The sequence below is a fragment of the Neolamprologus multifasciatus genome, chromosome 1 (assembly GCF_963576455.1).
Source record: "Neolamprologus multifasciatus chromosome 1, fNeoMul1.2, whole genome shotgun sequence".
Lineage (NCBI taxonomy): Eukaryota > Metazoa > Chordata > Actinopteri > Cichliformes > Cichlidae > Neolamprologus > Neolamprologus multifasciatus.
In genome coordinates, this window is record NC_140439.1 from 26405565 (window position 1) to 26422317 (window position 16753).

Consider the following 16753-nt stretch of genomic DNA (forward strand, 5'->3'; position numbering starts at 1 on the left):
AACACAAACTTGGAGTAATTAGGACCCTACACCACCAGGCAGAACATGTTCCCTCTAAGCCTGAAGGGAAAAAGAAGGAACACACACATGTAAAGGAAGCACTCAAAACGTGCGGCTATCCTAAATGGGCATTCTTAAAGTCAGCAAAGAGGCACAGAAAAGAAGATCAGACACCAGCGAGGGAGGATAAGAAGGACAGACGCAACAACATTGTCATCCCCTATGTAGCCGGTGTATCAGAGAAACTCAGGAGGGTTTTCTCCAAGCATGACATCCCGGTGTACTTCAGACCCAGCAACACACTCAGACAAAAACTGGTTCACCCGAAAGACAAAACGCCAAAACACAGACTTAACAATGTGGTGTATGCCGTACAGTGCAGCGAGGAATGCCCAGACCTCTACATTGGAGAGACCAAACAGCCACTTCACAAGCGCATGGCACAACACAGAAGAGCCACCTCCACTGGACAAGATTCAGCTGTCCATCTGCATCTTAAGGATAAAGGACACTCTTTCGAGGATGCCAATGTTCACATTTTGGACAGAGAGGACAGATGGTTTGAAAGAGGAGTGAAAGAAGCCATCTATGTCCACTGTGAGCGACCATCTTTGAACAGAGGCGGTGGTTTACGACACCAACTCTCTGCCATCTATAATCCAGTTTTGAGAGCCCTTCCCAGACGCCTTAACACCCACTCACACCTTGGGCCATCTGACCTCAGGAATTCGCATGATAAGGTGGGGCCAGGTTTCACAATGAACTCACCCAAAACTCTGGCTGATTGGGACCCACACCCAGTTCCACACCTTGGCTCAGGCGATTAGAGGATCATCAGGGGGTCCTTTTGTCCCTCTGTGGGGGGATACTCCCACCAGGTTTATATCTGGGACTCTCCACCATTTGACCTTAGAACTGAAGAAGCCTCTCGGATGAGAGGTGAAACGTCTTCAAGTAACTTAAAGAAGTCCAGACGCTTTTCTTTGCAAGCTCCTTTGACTACGATGACCTGGATGACTGAGAACCTTCACAGACACAACACAGAGGATAGTGTTGTGGCAGAGGCGGTGGTTTACGACACCAACTCTCTGCCATCTATAATCCAGTTTTGAGATCCCTTCCCAGACGCCTTAACGCCCACTCACACCCTGGGCCATCTGACCTCAGGAATTCGCATGATAAGGTGGGGCCAGGTTTCACAATGAACTCACCCGAAACTCTGGCTGATTGGGACCCACACCCAGTTCCACACCTTGGCTCAGGCGATTAGAGGATCATCACGGGGTCCTTTTGTCCCTCTGTGGGGGGACACTCCCACTAGGTTTATATCTGGGACTCTCCACCATTTGACCTTAGAACTGAAGAAGCTTCTCGGATGAGAGGTGAAACGTCTTCAAGTAACTTAAAGAAGTCCAGACGCTTTTCTTTGCAAGCTCCTTTGACTACGATGACCTGGATGACTGAGAACCTTCACAGACAACACAGAGGATACTAACTGTGAGAGAAGGGAAGAAGAAACGTTTTGTCACTCATTCAAGTGATTTATATAAAGTGATTGAAGAAGTGACGAAATGTTTCTCCCACTGAAAACGCTACGTCCAGATGAACAGAATCAACCTTTTGGGATTACTGAAAAAAATGTTATCCATCATGTGTAATCCTGATCACCACCACTTACTAGGCAGGCTACTTGGTTTAACCAACAAAATAAAGCATTAGTATCGTTTCCATGGTTACTTGGAGTATCATATTGTAAAGTGGTCATTTGACAAGATGAAGCTTTTAACCAAGTAAAAGCTGCATTCATTTGGTTTCATAATTAGTTGTTGTGAAAAGAAAATCTGACACCTTTTTTATAAATTATTTTTCAGGCTCCAACTTGATGATAGCCCACTTTGAGGTCACTGATCAATTAAAGTCATTTTGTAACCTCCCCCGAACACACGCACAAACACACTCAACCCATTAAGGTATGGACGTCTAATTAAGACTCAAAAAAGCGAGGGAGTCACTTCTTTTTGATTGATAGCACCCACTGTCTTCCCTTCCTGCTATTTTGCATTTTAATGTTCATTAATAAACTTTTATTGTTTTGTTAATTATAATATCAACCTCCCCTGTTGAGATAATAACTGAACAGAGCAATTTGTTCAGAAGGATTTTCTGCTACATGAAGAAAGACGACAGATGAACTGCTTGGACAAAGAGAAGAAACTAGATGGAAAGACAGAACACCAAAGAGGCAGAAAATAAATAATAGAAAGTGGAGGGTTGTTAGAATTTAAAAAGGGCCCCTTTTTCATACTCAAACAATACGATGTATTTCATGATTGGAGTATAATTGAGTTTTTAATAGCAGTTCCTTTTAAAGCAGCAAGTGTCTGATTTAAATCTATAACATCTTGTTTGCCTTTTTGCATTAGCTTTATGCGAGGAACTGCAAAGCAAAAGGCCCACAAACCCTTTGTAAAACAGTTGTGATACGATTTCACAACTTTCTCATTTAACAGTAGTCTCAAAAGGTAATCTTGATTTGAGAGCAACTGTGTACTCAGTGTTTTTTACAGTGTCTATGCTTGCCCATGGGGGGGGGGGGGGGGATTCAGAGCAAAAGAATTGTTTGTTAAATAAAATATTTTCATGCTTAAATACATCTGCTTGTTTAGGTTTGTGAGTGTGCGTGTGTGTGTGTGTGCTCATTTAAATCAGAGTGCGCATGTGTACTGTGGGCCTAAAGGTGCTAGGCCAGGGACGTGCATGATGGATCGTGGAGGCCAGTTGATAGCACCATTACTCACTGACACACACACACATTTAAAACTCACACACATACAGTGCACACCTGCCTGACACCTGTACCCCGTGGGGGTCTGCCTGCTCCTGAGGCCATTGCCCCAGAGACGAGCAAAGCCCAAAATTATTCTGCATGCCAGCAAATGCATGTAAAGTTTAAAAAGGAAAGAACTTCAAAACTTTGTAGGACATGCCCAAACATTTCCTCTCTTCTCATTTAATAAATAAAGATATGCTGTTATACTGTGATAGTGATGGCATTCGTCGTAAGATCCACTGACTTTATTTCATCTTGGCAAAGAAAGTATGCATATTCAGAATATTAGAGCTCACTCATAAGCAATTATTATAAACTGTAAAATTAGCTGACAGTCTCACATGTCTAAAATGTAAGCATCAGCAAATACAAATAACAGCCCTCTACCATAGTGTCTGTACTTTCATATATTTGGTACCAGTGCATAGTGGGTGGACATTTCAGACTATGCATTAAATAGACTGTGAAAAATTGTTTCGGCTTTAAGCTTGAATTTCAGTCTTGACATGCTTTTACAGCATTAAAATGTAGTAAAGGATCCTTATAACTTTTTAAACCACTCATGCAGCACACCTCTGAAAAAGCTGCACAGCTTTAAAGCGTGTGCTGAAGTGTGAAGTGCTGCTGTAAACTTGAATGCGTATCCTATGTATTTAGGTTTAGCAAACTTTACAGTGGTTGAGCAGAGGAAAGATAGTAATTCTCCTGTGTTGACTTACATTATGAGAAGAAAGAAAAGCTCAAAAGAATAAATAACTCTGCAAATTGAGGTTCAGTGGCCAATTAGCATTAAATGGGGCACTTAATTGGCATCGAGAGCGGTGAGAAAACACTCATATCTCACTTCATCTTCATTAGCAAAACTGATGTGATTTGTGTGTGTGTGTGTGTGTGTGTGTGTGTGTGTGTGTGTGTGTGTGTGTGTGTGTGTACACTTCAAAAGGAACAGTAACCAGCCGGCAATGATAAAAAAAAAAAACAATATTACGAGGTCAAATGCATATGACCCAGTGATTTTGAATCACTCTTTTTTTTCAGCATATGACATACAACAGTAATACATTTACATTGCATTGGTTTGCAATGCTTTTAGTCTTCATGCTGATTTTCCATTGGCTAAAGAAAAATAAGATCAGTAGTTTTAAATTTATGTAGTATGTGCAACTGACCATAACTTATGAATAAATTCAGGGTATAACATATGTGACATAAGTGGTTGGATAAGGTATGCGTCAGTTTCACATACTGAATACTCCACCGCAAAAGTAAAATGCAGAATAGACTTTATGTAAAAGTCATTTTTTTCTGATATCAATCATTCCACTGTGACGAACTACATGTAAAGACAGGCCCAAAGCTTTATGGTGAGTTGTTTAACTCAATATGGAGATTTATTGCTTCCTGTTGTTGTATATATTGAAGGGGGGGGGGGGGGGGGGGGGGGGGGTTGTGGTCCATTAGTATTTAGTTACATTACTAATATCATGTGTGCATCTTGGAGAGCCAGTCAGAACTTTTGAGGCAGATAAACACTCTGAAGTGGACAGACAGAAAGGGTACTATTCTGGTAGACATACAGGTAGCTAATGTTATATATAAGGACTCACAGGGACTTGCTAGAGCACACAGCATAGCACCTGGGGACACTGCAGCCATATGTTTAAGCTTTGTCTCGTCCTACAAAACTCAGTCTGCCCTTCACGTGATTTGTCAAAGGGCCGTGCACAGTGACAGGTACAGGGTACAGGAGGACCTGAAATACTGAAACACACAAACCAAAGGAGAGAGGTGGATGGAGGGAGAACAGCCAGAAGAGGGAAGGGTGAGTGGTTGAGGAAGGTGAGGAGAAACTAGAGGCTCAAGATGCACGGAGAACAGCATGAGTGTTGGTAGCCAGAGAGACTAAATCTGAGAGCTGAAGTGTTTTAGGCAACAAAACGGGTGTGTCGAGGGGGTGTTTTAAGGAATTTAGGACACAAGTAAGCATATAAGGGGGGAAAAAAGGAAAGGAAGGATTGAGAGAAACATGCAGGGTGAACACAGGAGGACCGCAGAGAGTTTAGAGATGAGGTGCGGGGGGGGGGGGGGGGTATAGGTTAAGAAGAGGAGTGCCTTAGGGCTCCTTTTCCTTTCATTCTCTCCCACTGCTCCCTCTCTCCCTCCACCCACTCTTCTCTTGTCCTGTCTTTTAGTCCCCCTCTACCTCCCACCAACCCACACCTCAGTCACCCCCACCTCCCCCACTATGTCTCTGTCCTTCTGTGCAGGGGGTTGAGGCGCTGAACAGATTATAGCGTAATTAAGGCGCTAAAGCAGCACATTATCCACCTGGTGGCTTATCCGGGGTGGCTAGCACTAGGGCTAGGCTAATCAGCCTATCTGTGTGTATTTGAAGGTGTGCGTGTGTGTTCCTGTTTATGTGCTGTATGTATGTGCAGCCAACACACTTTGCATGTCTGTGAATGTGTATTTGACGTTTATGCATGTGCGTATGTACAGCCAGTAACATTGGGGCCCATCTCACATGATTAAGACCTCTTATAGGGATGTGTTAAAAGCATTAGGTAAGGACAGGAGTGTAATTCGTCATGTGTAAAGGGTAGAAATTGAATCAGGGATTAGGTGCCAAATGAGCACACGTGCACATACTCAACTAATGTCTATGTCTTTCTCTCTGCTTCTGTTTTTGTCGTCGTCTCTCTTCATTGATCGTGTTATACTCTGTTATTCTCCATTTCCTTCTAATTTCTGCTTTTCAATCTCTCATATCCACCTCTGTCTCTCAACACTCTGGAGTTTGTCTCTGAGGTTAAATATAGACAACACATCTCCCCACACACTTTTGTGCTCACGTCTCTGTCATCTAAGTGGTTAAATTGAAAATAATTGTGCAGACAGACCCCCAGAATGCAATCAAAGACCACGACAATGTACTTGAAAGAGAAGCTGATATTATTAGGTTGAAGAGAGTACTAAGTGTATAGTGAAATACCTCAGAGAGTAATTTTATACCTTCGGACTTTATTAAAGCTAATAGGTTTATATATACCTCCCCGAGGCTGGTCAATTCATTAGTTTTAACCGTTAGGAACTATCATGCAAAAAACCAAAGTCAGTGCACTTGGACAGACAGGAAGAGCGAGAAAGAGTGTGTCCCTCCCCTGCCCTATTGTATTCTTGAGACATGTCATTTATAGCATTGTTTATGGGAACACTGAATTTAGAAGCATGGAAATATAAACAAAACTGGCATTTGTGGTGAAATACGTTATGTGTTTTATTTAAGACAATAATTATAAGACACTTGATAGAAATAAATGTAGCATAAAAATAATGTTGGGCAATTTTAAAAAAAATTGTATAATGTCTCCTTTATTATTATTTGTAATTTTCTTTTTTCTTTTAAATGTATATATCAGCATTTAAAGTAGCTACGTTGATACTAACACTAGAAACTAATAATAATTTCAGAATATTTTTAATATTGACAGTTTAGCATTAAATGTGGTTTTAAAAATGTACGCTTATGAATTGTTTTTGCAAGTTCTGTCACAACTCATTTGACAAACTCCTCATGCAGTGACAAAAATCCAATCAGGAAACTTGAAAGAAAAAACAAGGCTGACTCGCAACGCTGGTGTGTCTTTGGCAAGGGCGCTGTCTTTATTTTCATACACTGCTGAGTGGGACATGCGGAACAGTGAAATGGTGAGCGCTAAAGAGGCACTAGTGTGTGTGTGCGTGCGTGTCCTTATATGTGAGAGACACCTTGAGGGTGTATAAAGGTGATGATGGCTAAGTCAAAGCCTGTCTGAACTATAAAAAAACGATGAAACAAATTACAGCACATTTTTGTTGGCATGTCTAAATCGAATGCTTTATTAATGAATGACATCAACACCTTTGTGACCTTTTCATTGCACTCCAAAAAGCCATCGCACTTTGTTATATATAAAGTGTGTATGTTTAGGGAAAACACTGTTTAGGAAAAATGATTAAAGCTAAATTGATAGCATATGCAGTATACTGGACGCTGAGTGGTTCCCATACATGTCAGTATATAGTTACCCTTTCTCTCTGACCTCCCCTGTGGCTGCAAATAAAAGAAGTAACACTACAAGAGAGATTAAAATGCAAAAGTTCCCCGATTCCCTTAAAAGGTACATGTCTGTTTGGTCAACGCACACAACATCACAAAATGAAATGCTATTATCCACATCATATAAAGTCTAAGAAATATATTAAAAACAATCTGGATGGTCTAAAGAAAAGCTGGAATATTGTCCCGCGTTTAATCAACAGCTTATGAAAAGCTGCGATAGAAAACAAGAGTTTGACTTTTACCTCTCTCCCTATCTGAAACCTCATCTGGGTTACCGCAACACTATATCTTAGAAAGGTTCAATTAAATAATGATAGAAAGCATCAATACAGAGGGGCTGAGTCACTGTCAAGGACACCTTTTTTATATTCAGAGCAGGATCCAACATATGTAAACGTGCATCTGCAGTTTCTGGTAAATCACAGCATATGGCCCAAAAGTCTTCTGCAATATTTAATCAGTGACTAAATGCTGAAAAGGCAAAATATGTGACATTGATCATTTCCAGGATATTTTATTGAAACCAAATTCTGAAGAATATTTTAAAAGTCAGTTTGATTTAGAGTTAGCATTTAATTTTTTTTTTTTCCCTGCGATTTGCACATGGATAGTCAGCCTGACATCTGAGCCTTCAAATCATTTGAAGAAAAATGCAAGGTAAAGCACTACTAATAATAATAGTAGTAATAATAATTGTTTAAACAACAAACCAACAAACAAAATAGAGGATTAAAAAACACAAAATCTAAAAACTAGGCAAACTTATTTTAAATTTACTTGAATATATTTTTACTATTTTAAATTGATTTATTAAATACTTCTCCAGTTAATAATAATAATATGTATTTGACCTGAAAAAAAAAATCTGCTGTCTGCTTTCTCTTTTTGTCACTTTGTTGTAAATCACCACTTTTCACTTGGCTATACATACACACTTTTGCAACGCGCAGTGAAGACCGCAGCACTGAATTTGTCTTTTGGTCACATCTGTCTTTCTATTTTTAGACTGGAATCCCTGTCAGATTAATGTCATTCCCACTAACACCGAATAAACAGATTTTACCCTGAAACGCCTTCATGCAAAAGGTGGATGGAAACAATATGACATATGTGTCACTCAGTGGCTCTTAGATTGAGGCAGGAATTATTCAAGCTCTTATCCACAAGGTGCGCGTTATTATAAAGAGGAACTAGCTTAAGATATGTAATTTTTTTTTGCAGGTGATCTGGAAAAAAAATTGCACTTACTGCTCGTGTCTCAACTCGACAAAGAATCAAAATGCTCTATGTCTGTGTTTGTTGCTGCTTAGATTCTGTAATTACAGTGTAATTACTGTGTAACTGTATGTAACAAAATGTGGCAGCTGCTTAACCACTGGGTCAGTTATTCACCTGACCTTGAATAAATGTTTCTCTTCACATAGATGCGATGATAATATAACAAATAGGCACAGTCTATTCTGTATGTCTTCCTTACTGCGACATATCACTAATCATTTTATTTCACTCTATTTTATTACACTCTGATCACTGAGAGGAAAAAATCCCATTATGTTGTTGTTTAAATAAAATAAAAAAAATTCTTATTGTTTGAGAAATAACAATCTCTGCTAGAAAGGTAAAACAAAACCCTAATTGTAATTACAAATACATTTACCCTCAATTATAATTTACATGTGTGATGGAATGTATATTTCTTCTTTTTTTTTTTTGCTGTTATGCTTTTATTTGTAAGCCCGTTTTCTGTCATTTAAGATGTAAACCTGTTCAAGCATTAAATAATCAGCTTTTTCCATTTTCTTAATAGAAGTTTAGGCACGAAACAATAGTTTTCATAACTAATTGAACCCAGAGGAGTTTCCAGTCCAGGCATGCAGGCGATTCTGTGAATTATGTGAGAGGATGCAGTTATCAGAAGGAAATGTCATCCTGGCCCTGTCTCTCTCGATGATCTAGTGTGCTCTTTTTTGTTTATAACTTCACTTTATGTGTGGTTGTTCTGTAGCTATTCTGGTGCTGAATGTGCTGGATGACTCTGTCTGCGGGCTCAAAGACAAAGAAGGACGGTCATTAGACTATTCTGTAACATCAGGTACTGTACACTTCTCTCTTTCTACTCCCTCCTTCTTCTTCTTTTTATAACACACACACCCAGATACATACACGCTTTCCATCTTTCTTGTTCTATTTTCCCTTTTCTCCAGCTCTCCCTCTCTCCCCCTCACACACACGCGCACACACACTCTTATTCTGCGCTATGGTCCACATTCCACCACAGTTCTGTATCATTTCCTGGTGCAGAGCTCCATCTACAGGTCCAACACTATACACCTCAGCTGCTGCGCAAGTCTCAGTCACCAGTTTTTTAGAGACAAACATTTTTTTAGACTCAGCAACATGCTTGAGAGGACTATCCGCTGAGAAATGACAGCCAGCATTTATTAATATTTTTAAAATGAATACAATAAAAGGCCATTTTTCTTCAGAGAATTATACTCAAATAAGACATAAAGTTTTCCAGTCAGTCAGTCAGTCCCAGGTTGGGTTGCTATAGGAGAAGAAAGTACTGAAAGTGTTTTTTATGAGGTGTTGGTAAAGTAGTGGTACATTAAGTACATGTGAAAGTGATAAAATTGTATTTATTTTAAAGTTGCTGAGCTGTATTATGACAAAAATACAGATAAAACTTTTTAATTTTTACTAAATGCACTGAAATGTATGTCCATGCAGAAATGTGCCTGCAAATGTGTGTGCGGTAGGTGGGTAATGTGTCAGACTAAAGTGCAATTGTTTTGGCTTTTGTCTCCTGTTTTGCAAGCTCTTACAATAGCCTGTTATATTTGCGAAAGTGATGAATGAGTTTGCCCATTCCATTCTTCATTGTGTGTGTGCGTGACTGTGTGTATGTGTGTGTGAGAGAGAGAAAGAGAGAGAAAGCATACATGTGTGTTCCAGCATTTTCAAAGTCATTGTTTCCCTAGAGAGAGGTCAGTGTGCTGGTCAAAGCTTTCTGCTGCCACACTCACCTCCCAACCACTGACCAAAGAGGGAGCGAGGGAGATCTGCTCACTTTTACCTGCAATGTAGGAAAATTGTCATCACTTTTTTTTCTCATTTCTGTTCTAAATTCTATTTAGAACTATGATTGGAAAAAAAAGATCAGTAATAAATAAAGGTTTAAAAAATACAAGGTATTCTTCCACTAGACTGGTTGATAACTAAATAAAAACTAGAAAAGTCAGATAAACTGAAGTTGAGGAATAAATCTGAGTTTAAAATGAGGCGTTATGGTCACAATTTCAAGCTTGCTATTTTAAATGTAAGAGAAATGTAGCTTGGAATAAAAGAAAATACCACAGGACCTGCCATCTCTACACACACACACACACACACACACATATATACACACCATTATTAAACAGTCCATTGTGGGGTTTGAGTGTGTCCCCTCTCTCCCTCTTTCGCTCACTGCCCCTAGAACAATTTCAATCTTAATAGCTTTTACTATGTATTTGAAGCACTGGAGACACAGAAAGAAAGGGCAACCCACGCGCACAGAGTGAGGGAGAGAGAGCGAGTCCCCCGCACCCCCTGTGTTGAAAATAGAGCCATCAAAAATGAAGGCCAGCCCAATAGAGCCCACAGACAGACAGACCGACCCCAGGAGCATCTTGTAATTATCCCTATGGACGAGTTGCCTCTAGCTGGGCTCAGCTACCCACCCCAGAACCCTCCCCCCTCCTCTATCATCCGTCCATCCTGCTGCTAACCCCTCCACCGCTAATTTCATCCCAGGGATTAGCCCCTGCTTGCTTGTCTATCTTGTAATATTTCTGGAGGGTGAAATGGTGAAATATCGCCTTCTTCTACTTATAATAGGACTTACTGGGCTGGGGCGGGGCATGCTTATGACTCCCTCCCTCATCCCTCCTCTCTCTACTGCTATTCAGAGATTGGGGGGTATAAAAAAAAATGAGATAAGGGGAGCGAGAGAAAGAACACCCCAGGAAGTGCTGCTGCTGCAGCACAAGCTCTACCGGGAAGTGACCGCAGAGAAGGAGTGAAGGTGAAAGTGAAGGCAGTGCGCGGCGGCGCGACGCTCTGGTAGTACCTGCAGGGCAATGCAAGCTGTTTTCTTTATGCATAAAGGAGAAGGAGGGAGGGAGAGAGGAGGTGAGGGAGTGAGGAGAGACTGACAGAAGTGCCACACACTGCATAGCCACCACCCAGTCTTTTGTCTACATATCGAATGATGATCTGTAATGCATGTCTGTCTCTCCCTGCCTCACGTCTGTCATAGCTAGTTTTAACTGGTCATTTAATATGTTTGTCTGAAATTTGCTAGAGTCTGCAAATACAGCCTGTCCAGAATTCTAACGCTTTGTTAAAGGGCCTTCACCAGGTAGTGAATTAGAAAATCATTACACTTACTGCACTACATTCCAAGAAAGGAAAGAAAAACCCAAATATAAATACATATTAAAGAAAAAATAAAAAAGAATGTATTACATTTTCAAAAAAAGGAATTTTAGCATTACTTGTGTACAGATGTGTTTCTTACTTTGATTTCATGTATTTGGTCTTTTTTGCTTTTTGTTGAGTATGCAGAAATGCCACAGGTATTTGTCACGGGTTTTGTTTTTGTGTGTCTTACTGTGTTGATATACGGAGACACAGGCAGAGAGACCGCAAGCAAACTCCACACAAAAACATGAGAATATGCGCACTTCACATAAGCAGGAGCCAGATGGCTGGTGAATTTGAACCCAGGACCTTCTTCCTATGAGGCAACAGTGCCAAACACTGTACCGTAATGCCGCCCTTACTGTGGAGGTGTGAGGAAAATGATCAGCAGCCAGTTTCAACTTTGTTTCCCAGGATGGCAAATGTCAAAATATCAAGCATTAGGGAGCATTAAGGAGCTGGTGCATCCTGATTACTGGGATGGATAGCATCTCCACTGATCGGGATGCTATACTGCATCGGCTGACTAGTCATCAAAAGGTGTAAGTTGTGCTACATACTGATTTTGATTACAAGTCTTCAAAATATAATGCATGGGAATCCCGATATTATTAAAATTGCATTTAGACTCCATTGCTATGTATATTCTTTGTTTACCTATGTGTATCGAAAGCCATGTGAGAGTGTGTCTATATATTTCTATCTTTCAACATGCATGCTTGTCTGTCCATCTGTGTGCTTCTGCATGCGTGTTTGTCTGTTCATACACTAAATGACCTATAGCCCTCTGTCTCTCCCACACTCCTCTCCATCACTCCAGCCTCTCATTACAGCTGCAGAACCCCAGCCTGTCACATAATTAAAGGCAAAGTTATAAATGACCAGCAGGCCAAAAGCCATATTTCACAGGTGGCCGCATATTTATTTATAATTTTTCACCTTTAAATGTGTTTCTTATGCAAATGAGGGCCAGGACACTTTTCAATTAACTTTGGGGGCCAGTCCCTCTAAGTACCACAGAAGCTTGTTATTGAAAATAGAGTATTTTTGTTATCAACCATAAATTATTCCTGCATGTCAAATGAATTGGAAGATGTAATGTAAGGAGCTATATTTGGTTCTTCCAGAGGTGGCTGGTGTGTTTCCCCTCCCTTAAAAACTTGTTTGATGATTGCTTTTCAGGAAAATAATAAATAAATAACTAAGATTCTTGAACAGGTGCATTTACTGAATGATGTGTCCCTCCCTTTTTTGTTCTCCTGCCATACTCTCATCCTCTTTCACATGCACTCTTGGAAGTGGGCGTGCACACAAAGCCACAATTTACCTTGCACCGCAGTTTAACAGTGTTTTATATGAGCTACTGGGAGCAGGTAAGTAGGTATGGTTCTTTTATGGTGACAGACAGTAAGTGTCCCCCTCTGCCTCATTTTCTCCTTAACTGACCCACTGAGGGAAAGCGATGGAGCGACCCTGCTATACTATCCTGAAGAAGACTGAGAGAATGCAAGACTCAACACAGCTGACTTCATACATGCAGAAAAAAGAAGACAAAAAGTTAAGAAAGTAGATGTGACAAAGTGAGGAGAGCTCCAAAGAGAGATGGTGACCGGTAACTGGGGAAAGAACATGCTTTTCACCTGCTCCTCCTGTCCCATCAGCTGCCCCTCACTGTGCGGGACATGTAGGATATGCTTGGAGATATGTGTATGTGCATTCGCAAGTGTGTTACCTTTCTTACACTGTGTGTGCATCACGCATTAAGGTGTGTGTGCAGCTGTGCCCTCTCCCTGGTGCGTAAAAAACGTCCATTAATTGAATTCCCCCTAATTTCCCGTCAGCCTTGCCTTGCAGAGCGAGACGCCTGCCTGCCAGCCGCGCAAAGCCACACTTCAGGTATGGTGGATAATGGAGGATGACATTTCTGTCCCACCATGCCTGGGGGCAGCATGTGATACATGGCTTCCTCTATGAAGGTTAAACTCAGCTAACCTGCCTTTGGCGTTTCATTACCCACTTGTTAAATACTCTTTTGGTAATAAAATGATTAAAAATTTTATTGCTTCTCTCAAATGAGGCCTCTTTTCAAAGGGATTTAATGACTTTAGAGATGGATATGAGTGTGTGTGTGTGTGTTTGTGAGGGTGTAGTCTATGTGTGCATGAAAGCATGTATGTGTGTGTGTGTGTGTATCCAGACAAGTGCATCTCCAGTTAGGCACGACCAGTGTGTAAAAACCTAATGAGAGTGATATGCTTTACAGCGAAACCACCATTATTCTCAACCAAACGACCTGGGCCGTCATTATGTGTAAAGTAGCAATACCTTTTCCCTCTGCTAGGGCACATTCAAATAGACATGTTTTACATACAGCTCAGTCTGTGAAGCGAAGTGAAGTATTTATACTAAAATGAATGGGCCTGACTATTTTTACATCACAAGTTAAGCACCGTGGCTATAGCAACGGGACATAAAATATTATATTCAACCCATTAACAGGAACTACAAGCCTTGCCTAGGCCAATATGGCTCCACAGCGACTTAGCAAATCATCATACCTAGTGTCATTTTGGCTGTAAAATTAGCAGTAAAGGGACTTGAGAAACTCATCTCAAAAACCCAATAAACCAGTTTCTTAAGGTCTGAGTCACAAAGTACAAGTTAGTGGGGAGTCTGTTTTAAGGCCACCCAAAATTTAAAAAGAAAACAAAATCAACTAAATTTGGATGTTTCATTCACTGAGTTAATGTTAAAGCATAATTTGTTGTGTATCTGTCAGACAGTGCTGACAGAAAGTCTGCAGCCTTTTAATGTGACTTCTTCTCTTTTACTATCAATAAAATGTCTCCTTTTTGTCTTATAAAATTATTAATTGCTTCAAGGAAGCCTTTATAGTTTTTCTTAAGGGCTTTCCCAGCTCAGCCTGGTTCCCTGTAGCAGCTTTGGGTCCCAATCATTTTTGTTGGGTTTCATTGTTGTACCGCCGCTGCCCTCACAGGACCTCTACACACACAAACACACAGACACACACTTAATAAATGGCCGGGTCCCCCTCCCTGGGGCCAGAGGAGTCGGTGCTGGCCAGTTCATCTGATATATCATGGCAGCCCACTTCGCTCTGCTCCACTGGACCCTGTCCAACACCTGTTCTCCCATCAGGGGATGTTGTGTTGGCGTGGCATGGTTATGCCACTGTACAGATTGGCACTGCCCAGTTGGGGTAGTAGAACGATGAAGTATGAGAATCCCTGTGACAAAATATAAACTGTAATCAGCAGGGAGGATAACATGGGAAAATGTTTATGTTTTTTACAAATATCTGGATTTTTTTTTAAGTATCCCTGCACATTGTTTTAGTAAATGAATCACACCACTGACTTTGATTTTGAGGTTGGTGTGTAATATGGCATTTATTTCATCTGTTATAAATGATAAATTAATATTTCACAAAAGTGATTGAGGTATGATATGATCTAGATTTATTTGTCACATGAAGAATGCATAACGTTTGCATTTGCACCTGAGATATACAAATATTTGTACATTTTTAGATTTTATATTGTTTTTAGAATTATTTACATAGGACCTGCCTCTAAGCTGTTACTGATAGAAATTCTGTGCAAAACTTAGAAACAAAAATGACTCCCCAATGCAGCAGCACCCAAAGGACTGATTCAAGCTCCTATCTACAGCATAACACAGCCACAGCTGCATTTGCTGCAACTGTGCTCCCTAAATGGGTTCTATGGGACTAACAAAGCTAACCTTATGAGACAAATAAAAATATTACTTCTGTCACATGAAGTTTTACTTCTTAAGCGCTGAGGCTTAATGTGTCATAGGGGAATATGGTGGGGAATAATGATGAATGAGAAATGAGTATTTGTGCTGCTGTGTAGGTGGGTTTTTTCTTGTTTGGCATGCTCTTTTCCCACATGGACACTACTACCCATGTTGATGAAAGCAAAGAGAGTGGTCACCTGATGCGCAGCTTTCTTTTTTTACTCTCAGAAGAGAGTTCATTTTTATTTTTTTTTTCTGCACATCATACTCACTTAAACTTCACTTGTTTAATATTGCTTGTTTAAAGAAAACAAGCAATATTCAACTGCAGGAATTTAAAATCTGCAGCATTTGTTTCATTCACTGGCTGTACGATGTGGTTTTATTTTATTTTTTATTTTTGAGATAAATATGAGTATGTTTAAAAAACACAGTTCCAATCATCTTTGATTATTAGCAGTATTCCTGGGTCCTCTCATGCTTCACACTATAAGCTCATTTTTAGTCCACTAGAGGGCGACAGAGATCTATCAAATGACTGCTGTGTGAGCCTCAAACGTTAGCGTTCAATAGCTGAACTGTAAGAAAAGAAAGTTAGGTGTAAGTAGTACACTTTTGCATTTGTGCATTTTTTTTTAAACTATTAATGGAACGTTATTTATCGGGGAAGCTTATTTTTTGCAATAGCTCAGGAGCGGTTAAATTACTAATCAGAAGGTAGGTGGTTCGATCCCCAGGCCTCCACATTAAAGTTTTGATGAGCAAGATTCTGAACCCCTAAAAGGTAGACTTCTTTTAGTGAATTTATCTGAGACACAGTTAAGGGTTTTGCGGAGTGTTTAGTGTAAAATTCTAAGCGAATGACAGTGAATCTCAAAAAACGATATAAATGCAGTCATTTTTTGGAGCCTAATGTCGTTTTGTATCCTAACCTCTAAAACCAGCATACATATTCTTGAGAAAATGTCATTTTGACTATGTCCCAGTGACCAATTGCAGCACCATGTCGTGAAAACTGACGTTAATAATCAAAGTAACGTGATTCATTAAGATGTCAAACGTTGATATTGTTGGTGAATTAAAGAGTCTTGAAGCATCAAATAAATAGCAGTACCTATAATAGATATGCACCTACTTGCTTTTTGTGTTTTCGTTGGCACAGTCATTGGTCCACTAAATTCTTCCTAATACAGGAGAGACGATTTTTCGTGTTCAACTGAATCCGTTTTCACAACCGTTTTCTCCTGTTTCATAATTTTATTTCCCTTGAGACCTGATTCTCTCAAAAGCGGGTGAAAACATAGAGGCGAAAGGAGGTTAATTTAGGTAAAACCATTCAGTCTATTCCTTGTTCACTTTGCATGGCTGTACCATTGGAGTATTTTCTTTATCACCACGATTCTATTTTTTTTTTAAGTGTAAATTTGGGTTGTTTGTTTTTTTCTTTGAAACTTCAGAGAGGATTCATTGGTTGTCGAAATGGTTGTCGAAAGGCTGACTAATTATTTAATTGCTAGCTAGGAGAAAGAGAGAACGAGGGGGAAAATTCCCATCTAAACATTTTTGAACCATTT